Source organism: Hyla sarda, unplaced genomic scaffold (genome assembly GCF_029499605.1).
Source record: "Hyla sarda isolate aHylSar1 unplaced genomic scaffold, aHylSar1.hap1 scaffold_1174, whole genome shotgun sequence".
Taxonomy (NCBI): domain Eukaryota; kingdom Metazoa; phylum Chordata; class Amphibia; order Anura; family Hylidae; genus Hyla; species Hyla sarda.
The window spans coordinates 102842-114400 of NW_026607797.1; the positions used below are offsets into that span (position 1 = coordinate 102842).

At 52.2% G+C, this 11559-nt stretch overlaps 1 pseudogene; it reads right to left on the reverse strand.

Annotated features, from left to right (window-relative positions):
- Positions 1–4695: 4695 nt before the first annotated feature.
- Positions 4696–4803, reverse strand: LOC130302641 (U2 spliceosomal RNA; annotated as a pseudogene).
- Between the last annotated feature and the right edge of the window lie 6756 nt (positions 4804–11559).

Here is an 11559-nt window from a genome sequence, read left to right on the forward strand (position 1 = left end):
GGCTGGTCGGGCGCAGCGCTGGGGCTCGCCACCGGCAGGCAGGATGGAACCGGAACTGCTGTATTAAACTTCAATCCCGCGGTCTTCCGGAGAGTGAGGAGCAACTTGCGCTAGTCGGGTCCCTGAGCGAGGCCCCCCATTAACGCGAGAACTGAGGCGGTGGCCTATTATGCTAGAGCCACCTCTGCTGTCAGTTGGCCAGCCTGCTGCAGTCAGCCCAGGAAGCCTCATTGCTTCCGGCACGGCCAGTCTTGCGGCCGGCCGTGCGACAACCACTGTCAGGGGCCGGTGCATTGCCGTGGAATGAGATTTGCCATAGAATGAGATGGTCCGCCTCCATCACATCCTATTGGCTCACTCTTGTCACGTGACATATTTAAACGTCACGCATCGATGCGCACAGTAGTGTCAGTTTGGCTATGACAGGGAGAGGATCTCCTCACCCTGTGATAGCTGAAGCTGTACGGAGCTCTCATGGCCTCTGTGGCCCGCCAGAAGTTCACACATGTACGTAGCTCATACGGCTGCCTCATATACATTTACTGTTGATCCACAGCGCTGTCATCAGTGTGCGTCCCCGCGAGCGCCCCACGCCCGCAGCTCTACTCCCCGTCCTCCGCCCCCCGCAGCTCTACTCCCCGTCCCGTTAACGCTCAGGGAGCGGGGAAAAGAAAGTAGAGAATCAGGCGCAGGTCAAGTAATTCGCGTAGTGCTGCGCATGCGCAGTACTACTTTACCTGCGCCCGATGCTCTATTTTCTGTTCCCCGCTCCCTGAGCGTTAACGGGACGGGGAGTAGAGCTGCGGGGGACGGGGAGTAGAGCTGCGGGCGTGGGGCGCTCGTGGGGACGCACACTGATGACAGCGCCATCGGGCGTAGGAATCCCCATAGCGCTGTGGATCGCTCCCTGAGCGTTCACAGGGGACGGGGAGTAGAGCTGCGGGGGACGGGGTGTAGAGCTGCGTAGGACGGGGAGAAGAGCTGCGGGAGACGGGGAGTAGAGCTGCGGGGGACGGGGAGTAGAGCTGCGGGGGACGGGGAGTAGAGATGCGGGGGACGGGGTGTAGAGATGCGGGGGACGGGGAGAAGAGCTGCGGGGGACGGGGAGTAGAGATGCAGGGGACGGGGAGTAGAGATGCGGGGGACGGGGTGTAGAGATGCGGGGGACGGGGAGAAGAGCTGCGGGGGACGGGGAGTAGAGCTGCGGGGGGCGGGGAGTACAGCTGCGGGGGACGGGGAGTACAGCTGCGGGGGGTCGGAGGACGGGGAATAGAGCTGCGGGCGTGGGGCGCTCGCGGGGGCCTACACTGATGACAGCGCCATCGGGCATCGGGATCCCGATAGCGCTGTGGATCAACAGTACATGTAATAATAGAGTAAATGTATATGAGCCAGCCGTATGAGCTGCGTACATGTGTGAACTTCTGTCGGCCCACAGAGGCCATGAGAGCTCCGTACAGCTTCAGCTATCACAGGGTGAGGAGATCCTCTCCCTGTGATAGCCAAACTGACACTACTGTGCGCATCGATGCGTGACGTTTAAATATGTCACGTGACAAGAGTGAGCCAATAGGATGTGATGGAGGCGGACCATCTCATTCTATGGCAAATCTCATTCCACGGCAATGCACCGGGCCAAGAAGTCTTCTTTAACATGGTGCGGCCGGTGCATTGCCATAGAATGAGATGGTCCGCCTCCATCACATCCTATTGGCTCACTCTTGTCACATGACATATTTAAACGTCACACATCGATGCGCACAGCAGTGTCAGTTTGGCTATCACAGGGAGAGGATCTCCTCTCCCTGTGATAGCTGAAGCTGCATGGAGCTCTCATGGCCTCTGTGGCCCGACAGAAGTTCACACATTTACGCAGCTCATACGGCTGGCTCATATACATTTACTGTTGATCCACAACGCTATCGGGATCCCAATGCCCGAAGGCGCTGTCATCAGTGTGCGTCCCCGCGAGCGCCCCACACCCGCAGCTCTACTCCCCGTCCCTTTGACGCTCAGGGAGCGGGGAACAGAAAGTAGAGCATCGGGCGCAGGTTAAGTTATTCGCGTAGTGCTGCACATGCGCAGTACTACTTTACCTGCGCCCGATGCTCTACTTTCTGTTCCCCGCTCCCTGAGCGTTAATGGGACGGGGAGTAGAGCTGCGGGCGTGGGGCGCTAGCGGGGACGCACACTGATGACAGCGCCATCGGGCATCGGGATCCCGATAGCGCTGTGGATCAACAGTACATGTAATAATAGAGTAAATGTATATGAGCCAGCCGTATGAGCTGCGTACATGTGTGAACTTCTGTCGGCCCACAGAGGCCATGAGAGCTCCGTACAGCTTCAGCTATCACAGGGTGAGGAGATCCTCTCCCTGTGATAGCCAAACTGACACTGCTGTGCGCATCGATGCGTGACGTTTAAATATGTCACGTGACAAGAGTGAGCCAATAGGATGTGATGGAGGCGGACCATCTCATTCTATGGCAAATCTCATTCCACGGCAATGCACCGGGCCAAGAAGTCTTCTTTAACATGGTGCGGCCGGTGCATTGCCATAGAATGAGATGGTCCGCCTCCATCACATCCTATTGGCTCACTCTTGTCACATGACATATTTAAACGTCACACATCGATGCGCACAGCAGTGTCAGTTTGGCTATCACAGGGAGAGGATCTCCTCTCCCTGTGATAGCTGAAGCTGCACGGAGCTCTCATGGCCTCTGTGGCCCGACAGAAGCTCACACATTTACGCAGCTCATACGGCTGGCTCATATACATTTACTGTTGATCCACAGCGCTATCGGGATCCCGAAGCCCGAAGGCGCTGTCATCAGTGTGCGTCCCCGCGAGCGCCCCACGCCCGCAGCTCTACTCCCCGTCCCGTTGACGCTCAGGGAGCGGGGAACAGAAAGTAGAGCATCGGGCGCAGGTTAAGTTATTCGCGTAGTGCTGCACATGCGCAGTACTACTTTACCTGCGCCCGATGCTCTACTTTCTGTTCCCCGCTCCCTGAGCGTTAATGGGACGGGGAGTAGAGCTGCGGGCATGGGGCGCTAGCGGGGACGCACACTGATGACAGCGCCATCGGGCATCGGGATCCCGATAGCGCTGTGGATCAACAGTACATGTAATAATAGAGTAAGTGTATATGAGCCAGCCGTATCAGCTGCGTACATGTGTGAACTTCTGTCGGGCCACAGAGGCCATGAGCGCTCCGTGCAGCTTTAGCTATCACAGGGAGAGGAGATCCTCTCCCTGTGATAGCCAAACTGACACTGCTGTGCGCATCGATGCGTGACGTTTAAATATGTCACGTGACAAGAGTGAGCCAATAGGATGTGATGGAGGCGGACCATCTCATTCTATGGCAAATCTCGTTCTACGGCAATGCACCGGCCATTTGGCAGTCAAGGTGATCGGCCCACCGGGGATTTTCCCGGTATCCCAGTCCAGCCTTGACTCTGGCTGGGTGGCAGTCACCCACCAGTACACACAGCAGACCCTAAACCCATATCATTATTGCTAAGCAGGAAGATGGGAGTCCATTTAACTCTGATGGACCATTTTTAAATGCAATCCATAACCTGGCTTTGGCAGGAACCCTTCTTACTCCTCCTACTTGCATTTGATACTGGGTTTAGGATCTGCATAGGAAACACACACAAGCACACACTTACCTTTGTTGCCTTCTGACGCCTCCTTGGCTGTCCCCAAACGGTATAAAACCAAAAGCCACGGGAAGTTGTAAGGATAGAGGACATACCTGCATCCTATTGGACTCACTTGTCTTGGTTAAATCCAGCTTATTTGACAACCTATGGTGCTGCTGCTTCTGCTCATGGAAGTGCTGCTTCTGACAAGGCTGTTCTTTGGTGGTCCTAGGCGACATTACAATCTCCATTGTTACATACACATTTGCAACTCCAACAATACACACATATGCATGTATGTATGTATGTATGTATGTGTATCTATCTATCTCTATATATATTTATCTCTCTCTCTCTCTGTATATATATATATATATATATATATATATATATATATATTCTTTTAAATATATATATATAGAGAGAGATAGAGATGGAAATGCTTTTTTAAACATGTTTTCACCTTTTTCTACCTTCTTTTTTTTCTTCTCTCCATGTTTTCCTTCTTTCCTCCTTTTTTCCTATGTTGCTGCTTCTTATTTTTCTTCTTTTTCAGACCCTATCATTGCACTATTCCTTATTCAATACCACCAGCAGATGGAGACACTATATTGCAACATTAGTTGTGAGCAGCAGTTTGTACAAACAAATGCCTCATAGCTGATGTCCTATCCATTATTGCATGGATGGCTGGCTGGCAACATTTGTTTTTATTATTCCAATACCACAGTACCAATGCATGGTCACTCAACAGCAATGACACCCCCATGTCAATTAACAAGATTCAGCTCCCACTACCTGAAAGACAGCTACCTATCATGTCATGTCCAACCTGCACAGGTGTGCAGGTTGCTGAGCTTATTCAATTAAAGAGGACATTCAGCAGCAGCAGCAGTCCTGTGCCTGGTCGCTCCAACAGGGGCCAGACACAAGCGGCACAACCTATTGTCTTTTGCCTGCAGTAAGGGCCCACTGGACTAGCCAGCAAGCAGCTGCAGCAGCAAATAAACAGGTAATCTTTCTTTCCAACACTGAAACCTGGTGGTGCACTTAATATATGCTACCAGATAGGGGACATATCAGATATTAAACTGATAAAAACAGACACCACATTTGATCTCAGCCAAAAAGAAGGACGAGAAGTGATAACTGTCAAAGGGGAGGAACCCCTTCACATGCACCATCACTACTTGTAGGAAGGGAGGCTGGCTGGCAGCCTCCCATACACACTCTGGCTGGGTGGCAGTCACCCACCAGTACACACAGCAGACCCTAAACCCATATCATTATTGCTAAGCAGGAAGATGGGAGTCCATTTCACTCTGATGGAGCATTTTTAAATGCAATCCATAACCTGGCTTTGGCAGGAACCTTTCTTTCGCCTCCTACTTGCATGTGATACTGGGTTTAGGATCTGCATAGGAAACACACACACACACACACAAGCACACACTTACATGTGTTGCCTGCTGACTCCTCCTTGGCTGTCCCCAAACGGTATAAAACCAACAGCCACGGGAAGCTGTAAGGATAGAGGACATACCTGCATCCTATTGGACTCACTTGTCTTGGTTAAATCCAGCTTATTTGACAACCTATGGTGCTGCTGCTTCTACTCATGGAAGTGCGGCTTCTGACAAGGCTGTTCTTTGGTGGGCCTAGGCGACATCACAATCTCCATGGTTACATACACAACAAAGGTCAGATGTTGTTTACACCTGGCCATGCCAGTGGTATTGAGTAGCATATCCCAGTGCTAAGGGTCCTGGGTGCAACAATCTTTCAATGGGGAATAGCCGAGCTGAGTTTGTCAAGTGCACCCATGTTTGCAACTCCAGCAATACACACATATTGTTACGCCGAGCGCTCCGGGTCCCCGCTCCTCCCCGGAGCGCTCGCAACATCCTCGCAATTGCAGCGCCCCGGTCAGACCTGCTGACCGGGTGCGCTGCGATACCTCTCCCAGCCGGGATGCGATTCGCGATGCGTGAGGCGCCCGCTCGCGATGCGCACCCCGGCTCCCGTACCTGACTCGCTCTCCGTCGGTCTTGTCCCGGCGCGCGCGGCCCCGCTCCTTAGGGCGCGCGCGCCGGGTCTCTGCGATTTAAAGGGCCACTGCGCCACTGATTGGCGCAGTTGGCTTAATTAGTGTGTTCACCTGTGCACTCCCTATTTATACCTCACTTCCCCTGCACTCCCTCGACGGATCTTGTTGCCATTGTGCCAGTGAAAGCGTTTCCTTGTGTGTTCCTAGCCTGTGTTCCAGACCTCCTGCCGTTGCCCCTGACTACGATCCTTGCTGCCTGCCCCGACCTTCTGCTACGTCCGACCTTGCTCTTGTCTACTCCCTTGTACCGCGCCTATCTTCAGCAGTCAGAGAGGTTGAGCCGTTGCTGGTGGATACGACCTGGTTGCTACCGCCGCTGCAAGACCATCCCGCTTTGCGGCGGGCTCTGGTGAATACCAGTAGCAACTTAGAACCGGTCCACCAGCACGGTCCACGCCAATCCCTCTCTGGCACAGAGGATCCACCTCCTGCCAGCCGAATCGTGACAGTAGATCCGGCCATGGATCCCGCTGAAGTTCCACTGCCAGCTGTCGCCGACCTCACCACGGTGGTCGCCCAGCAGTCGCAACAGATAGCGCAACAAGGCCACCAGCTGTCTCAACTGACCGTGATGCTACAGCAGCTACTACCACAGCTTCAGCAATCATCTCCTCCGCCAGCTCCTGCACCTCCTCCGCAGCGAGTGGCCGCTTCCGGCCTACGACTATCCTTGCCGGATAAATTTGATGGGGACTCTAAGTTTTGCCGTGGCTTTCTTTCGCAATGTTCCCTGCACTTGGAGATGATGTCGGACCAGTTTCCTACTGAAAGGTCTAAGGTGGCTTTCGTAGTCAGCCTTCTGTCTGGGAAAGCTCTGTCATGGGCCACACCGCTCTGGGACCGCAATGACCCCATCACTGCCTCTGTACACTCCTTCTTCACGGAGATTCGAAGTGTCTTTGAGGAACCTGCCCGAGCCTCTTCTGCTGAGACTGCCCTGCTGAACCTGGTCCAGGGTAATTCTTCTGTTGGCGAGTACGCCATCCAATTCCGTACCCTTGCCTCCGAATTATCCTGGAATAATGAGGCCCTCTGCGCGACCTTTAAAAAAGGCCTATCCAGCAACATTAAAGATGTTCTGGCCGCACGAGAAATTCCTGCTAACCTGCATGAACTTATTCATCTGGCCACCCGCATTGACATGCGTTTTTCTGAAAGGCGTCAGGAGCTCCGCCAGGATATGGACTTTGTTCGCACAAGGCGTTTTTTCTCCCCGGCTCCTCTCTCCTCTGGTCCTCTGCAATCCGTTCCTGTGCCTCCCGCCGTGGAGGCTATGCAAGTTGACCGGTCTTGCTTGACACCTCAAGAGAGGACACGACGCCGCATGGAGAATCTGTGCCTGTACTGTGCCGGTACCGAACACTTCCTGAAGGATTGTCCTATCCGTCCTCCCCGCCTGGAAAGACGTACGCTGACTCCGCACAAAGGTGAGACAGTTCTTGATGTCAACTCTGCTTCTCCACGCCTTACTGTGCCTGTGCGGATATCTTCCTCTACCTTCTCCTTCTCTACTATGGCCTTCTTGGATTCTGGATCTGCAGTAAATTTTATTTTGGCCTCTCTCATCAACAGGTTCAACATCCCGGTGACCAGTCTCGCCAGACCCCTCTACATCAATTGTGTTAACAATGAAAGATTGGACTGTACCGTGCGTTACCGCACGGAACCCCTCCTAATGTGCATCGGACCTCATCACGAAAAAATTTAGTTTTTGGTCCTCTCCAATTGCACTTCCGAAATTCTTCTTGGATTACCGTGGCTTCAACGCCATTCCCCAACCCTTGATTGGTCCACAGGAGAAATCAAGAGCTGGGGTACTTCTTGTTTCAAAGACTGTCTTAAACCGGTTCCCAGTACTCCCTGCCGTGACCCTGTGGTTCCCCCTGTAACCGGTCTTCCTAAGGCTTATATGGACTATGCTGACGTGTTTTGCAAAAAGCAAGCTGAGACTTTACCTCCTCACAGGCCTTATGACTGTCCTATTGACCTCCTCCCGGGTACTACTCCACCCCGGGGCAGAATTTATCCTCTGTCCGCTCCAGAGACTCTTGCTATGTCTGAATACATCCAGGAAAATTTAAAAAAGGGGTTTATCCGCAAATCCTCCTCTCCTGCCGGAGCTGGATTTTTTTTTTGTGTCCAAAAAAGATGGCTCCCTACGTCCTTGCATTGATTACCGCGGACTTAATAAAATCACGGTAAAGAACCGCTACCCCCTACCTCTTATCTCAGAACTCTTTGATCGCCTTCAAGGTGCCCACATCTTTACCAAACTGGACTTAAGAGGTGCTTATAATCTCATCCGCATCAGGGAGGGGGACGAATGGAAGACTGCATTTAACACCAGAGATGGACACTTTGAGTATCTGGTCATGCCCTTTGGCCTGTGCAACGCCCCTGCCGTCTTCCAAGACTTTGTTAATGAAATTTTTCGTGATCTCTTATATTCCTGTGTTGTTGTTTATCTGGACGATATTCTGATTTTTTCTGCCAACTTAGAAGAACACCGCCAGCATGTCCGCATGGTTCTTCAGAGACTTCGAGACAATCAACTTTATGCCAAAATGGAGAAATGTCTGTTTGAATGTCAATCTCTTCCTTTCCTAGGATACTTGGTCTCTGGCCAGGGATTACAAATGGACCCAGATAAACTCTCTGCCGTCTTAGATTGGCCACGCCCCTCCGGACTCCGTGCTATCCAACGTTTTTTGGGGTTCGCCAATTATTACAGACAATTTATTCCACACTTTTCCACTATTGTGGCTCCTATCGTGGCTTTAACCAAGAAAAATGCCAATCCCAAGTCCTGGTCTCCCCAAGCGGAAGACGCATTTAAACGGCTCAAGTCTGCCTTTTCTTCTGCTCCCGTGCTCTCCAGACCTGACCCATCTAAACCCTTCCTATTGGAGGTAGATGCCTCCTCAGTGGGAGCTGGAGCGGTCCTTCTACAAAAAAATTCTTCCGGGCATGCTGTTACTTGTGGTTTTTTTTTCTAGGACCTTCTCTCCGGCGGAGAGAAACTACTCCATCGGGGATCGAGAACTACTGGCCATTAAATTGGCGCTTGAGGAATGGAGGCATCTGCTGGAGGGATCAAAATTTCCAGTTATCATTTACACCGATCACAAGAATCTCTCCTATCTCCAGTCTGCCCAACGGCTGAACCCTCACCAGGCCAGGTGGTCGTTGTTCTTTGCCCGTTTTAACTTTGAAATTCATTTTCGCCCTGCCGACAAGAACATTAGGGCCGATGCCCTCTCTCGTTCCTCGGATGCCTCGGAAGTAGAGGTCTCTCCGCAACACATCATTCCTCCTGACTGTCTGATCTCCACTTCTCCAGCCTCCATCAGGCAAACTCCTCCAGGGAAGACCTTAGTTTCTCCACGCCAACGTCTCGGGATTCTCAAATGGGGACACTCCTCCCACCTCGCAGGCCATGCGGGCATCAAAAAGTCCTTGCAACTCATCTCTCGTTTCTATTGGTGGCCGACTCTGGAGACGGATGTTGTTGATTTTGTGCGGGCCTGTACTGTCTGTGCCCGGGATAAGACTCCTCGCCAGAAGCCTGCTGGTCTCCTTCATCCTCTGCCTGTCCCCGAACAGCCTTGGTCACTGATTGGTATGGACTTTATTACAGACTTACCCCCATCCCGTGGCAACACTGTTGTTTGGGTGGTCGTTGATCGATTTTCCAAGATGGCACATTTTATTCCTCTTCCTGGTCTTCCTTCAGCGCCTCAGTTGGCAAAAAATTTTTTGTACACATTTTTCGTCTTCACGGTTTGCCCACGCAGATCGTCTCGGATAGAGGCGTCCAATTCGTGTCTAAATTCTGGAGGGCCCTCTGTAAACAGCTCAAGATTAAATTAAACTTCTCTTTTTCTTATCATCCCCAATCCAATGGGCAAGTAGAAAGAATTAACCAGGTCCTGGGTGACTATTTACGGCATTTTGTTTCCTCCCGCCAGGATGACTGGGCAGACCTTCTACCATGGGCCGAATTCTCATACAACTTCAGAGTCTCTGAATCTTCTGCTAAGTCCCCATTTTTTGTGGTGTACGGCCGTCACCCTCTTCCCCCCCTCCCTACTCCCTTGCCCTCTGGTTTGCCCGCTGTGGATGAAGTGACTCGTGATCTTTCCACCATATGGAAAGAGACCCAAAATTCTCTTTTACAGGCTTCATTCCGCATGAAAAGGTTTGCCGATAAGTAAAGAAGAACTCCCCCCATTTTTGCTCCCGGAGACAAGGTATGGCTCTCCGCTAAATATGTCCGCTTTCGTGTCCCCAGTTACAAACTGGGACCACGCTATCTTGGTCCTTTCAAAGTCTTGTGCCAGATTAATCCTGTCTCTTACAAACTCCTTCTTCCTCCTTCTCTTCGTATTCCCAATGCCTTCCATGTCTCTCTCCTTAAACCACTCATCATCAACCGTTTCTCTCCCAAACTTGTTTCTCCCACTCCTGTTTCCGGTTCTTCTGACGTCTTCTCCGTGAAGGAGATACTGGCCTCCAAGACGGTCAGAGGGAAAAAAATTTTTTGGGTGGATTGGGAAGGCTGTGGTCCAGAAGAGAGATCCTGGGAACCTGAGGACAACATCCTAGACAAAAGTCTGGTCCTCAGGTTCTCAGGCTCCAAGAAGAGGGGGAGACCCAAGGGGGGGTACTGTTACGCCGAGCGCTCCGGGTCCCCGCTCCTCCCCGGAGCGCTCGCAACATCCTCGCAATTGCAGCGCCCCGGTCAGACCTGCTGACCGGGTGTGCTGCGATACCTCTCCCAGCCGGGATGCGATTCGCGATGCGGGAGGCGCCCGCTCGCGATGCGCACCCCGGCTCCCGTACCTGATTCGCTCTCCGTCGGTCTTGTCCCGGCGCGCGCGGCCCCGCTCCTTAGGGCGCGCGTGCGCCGGGTCTCTGCAATTTAAAGTGCCACTGCGCCACTGATTGGCGCAGTTGGCTTAATTAGTGTGTTCACCTGTGCACTCCCTATTTATACCTCACTTCCCCTGCACTCCCTCGCCGGATCTTGTTGCCTTTGTGCCAGTGAAAGCGTTTCCTTGTGTGTTCCTAGCCTGTGTTCCAGACCTCCTGCCGTTGCCCCTGACTACGATCCTTGCTGCCTGCCCCGACCTTCTGCTACGTCCGACCTTGCTCTTGTCTACTCCCTTGTACCGCGCCTATCTTCAGCAGTCAGAGAGGTTGAGCCGTTGCTGGTGGATACGACCTGGTTGCTACCGCCGCTGCAAGACCATCCCGCTTTGCGGCGGGCTCTGGTGAATACCAGTAGCAACTTAGAACCGGTCCACCCCAATCCCTCTCTGGCACAGAGGATCCACCTCCTGCCAGCCGAATCGTGACACATATGTGTATCTATCTATCTCTCTCTCTCTTTGTCTCTCTCTCTCTCTCTACATATATATATATATATATATATATATATATATATATATAGATATTGTGATGATTCCTCCTTGGGGATTAGCTCTGGGATCGTCCTGGTCACTTGCCACGTGACACGTTCCTCACAATAACACCAGAGACCACAGTTCCGCATACAAGTCTGGCTCCTCGCCAGATTTATTTCCACAGGTTGCAGGTAAAACAAAACATAGACAGGAACAAAATAAAGTCCTAGACAGTCTGGTCACTGACTACACATGTCAGCATGCCCTGACTACGAACTGGTGAGCTTCCCTCAGCCAGTTAAACATGTGTCTCCTGCAACCTGTTACTCACAGTTCACACCACTTCTTGGACCACTCGTAGCGCCTTCTACGTGTTACCTAAACAGGGTCT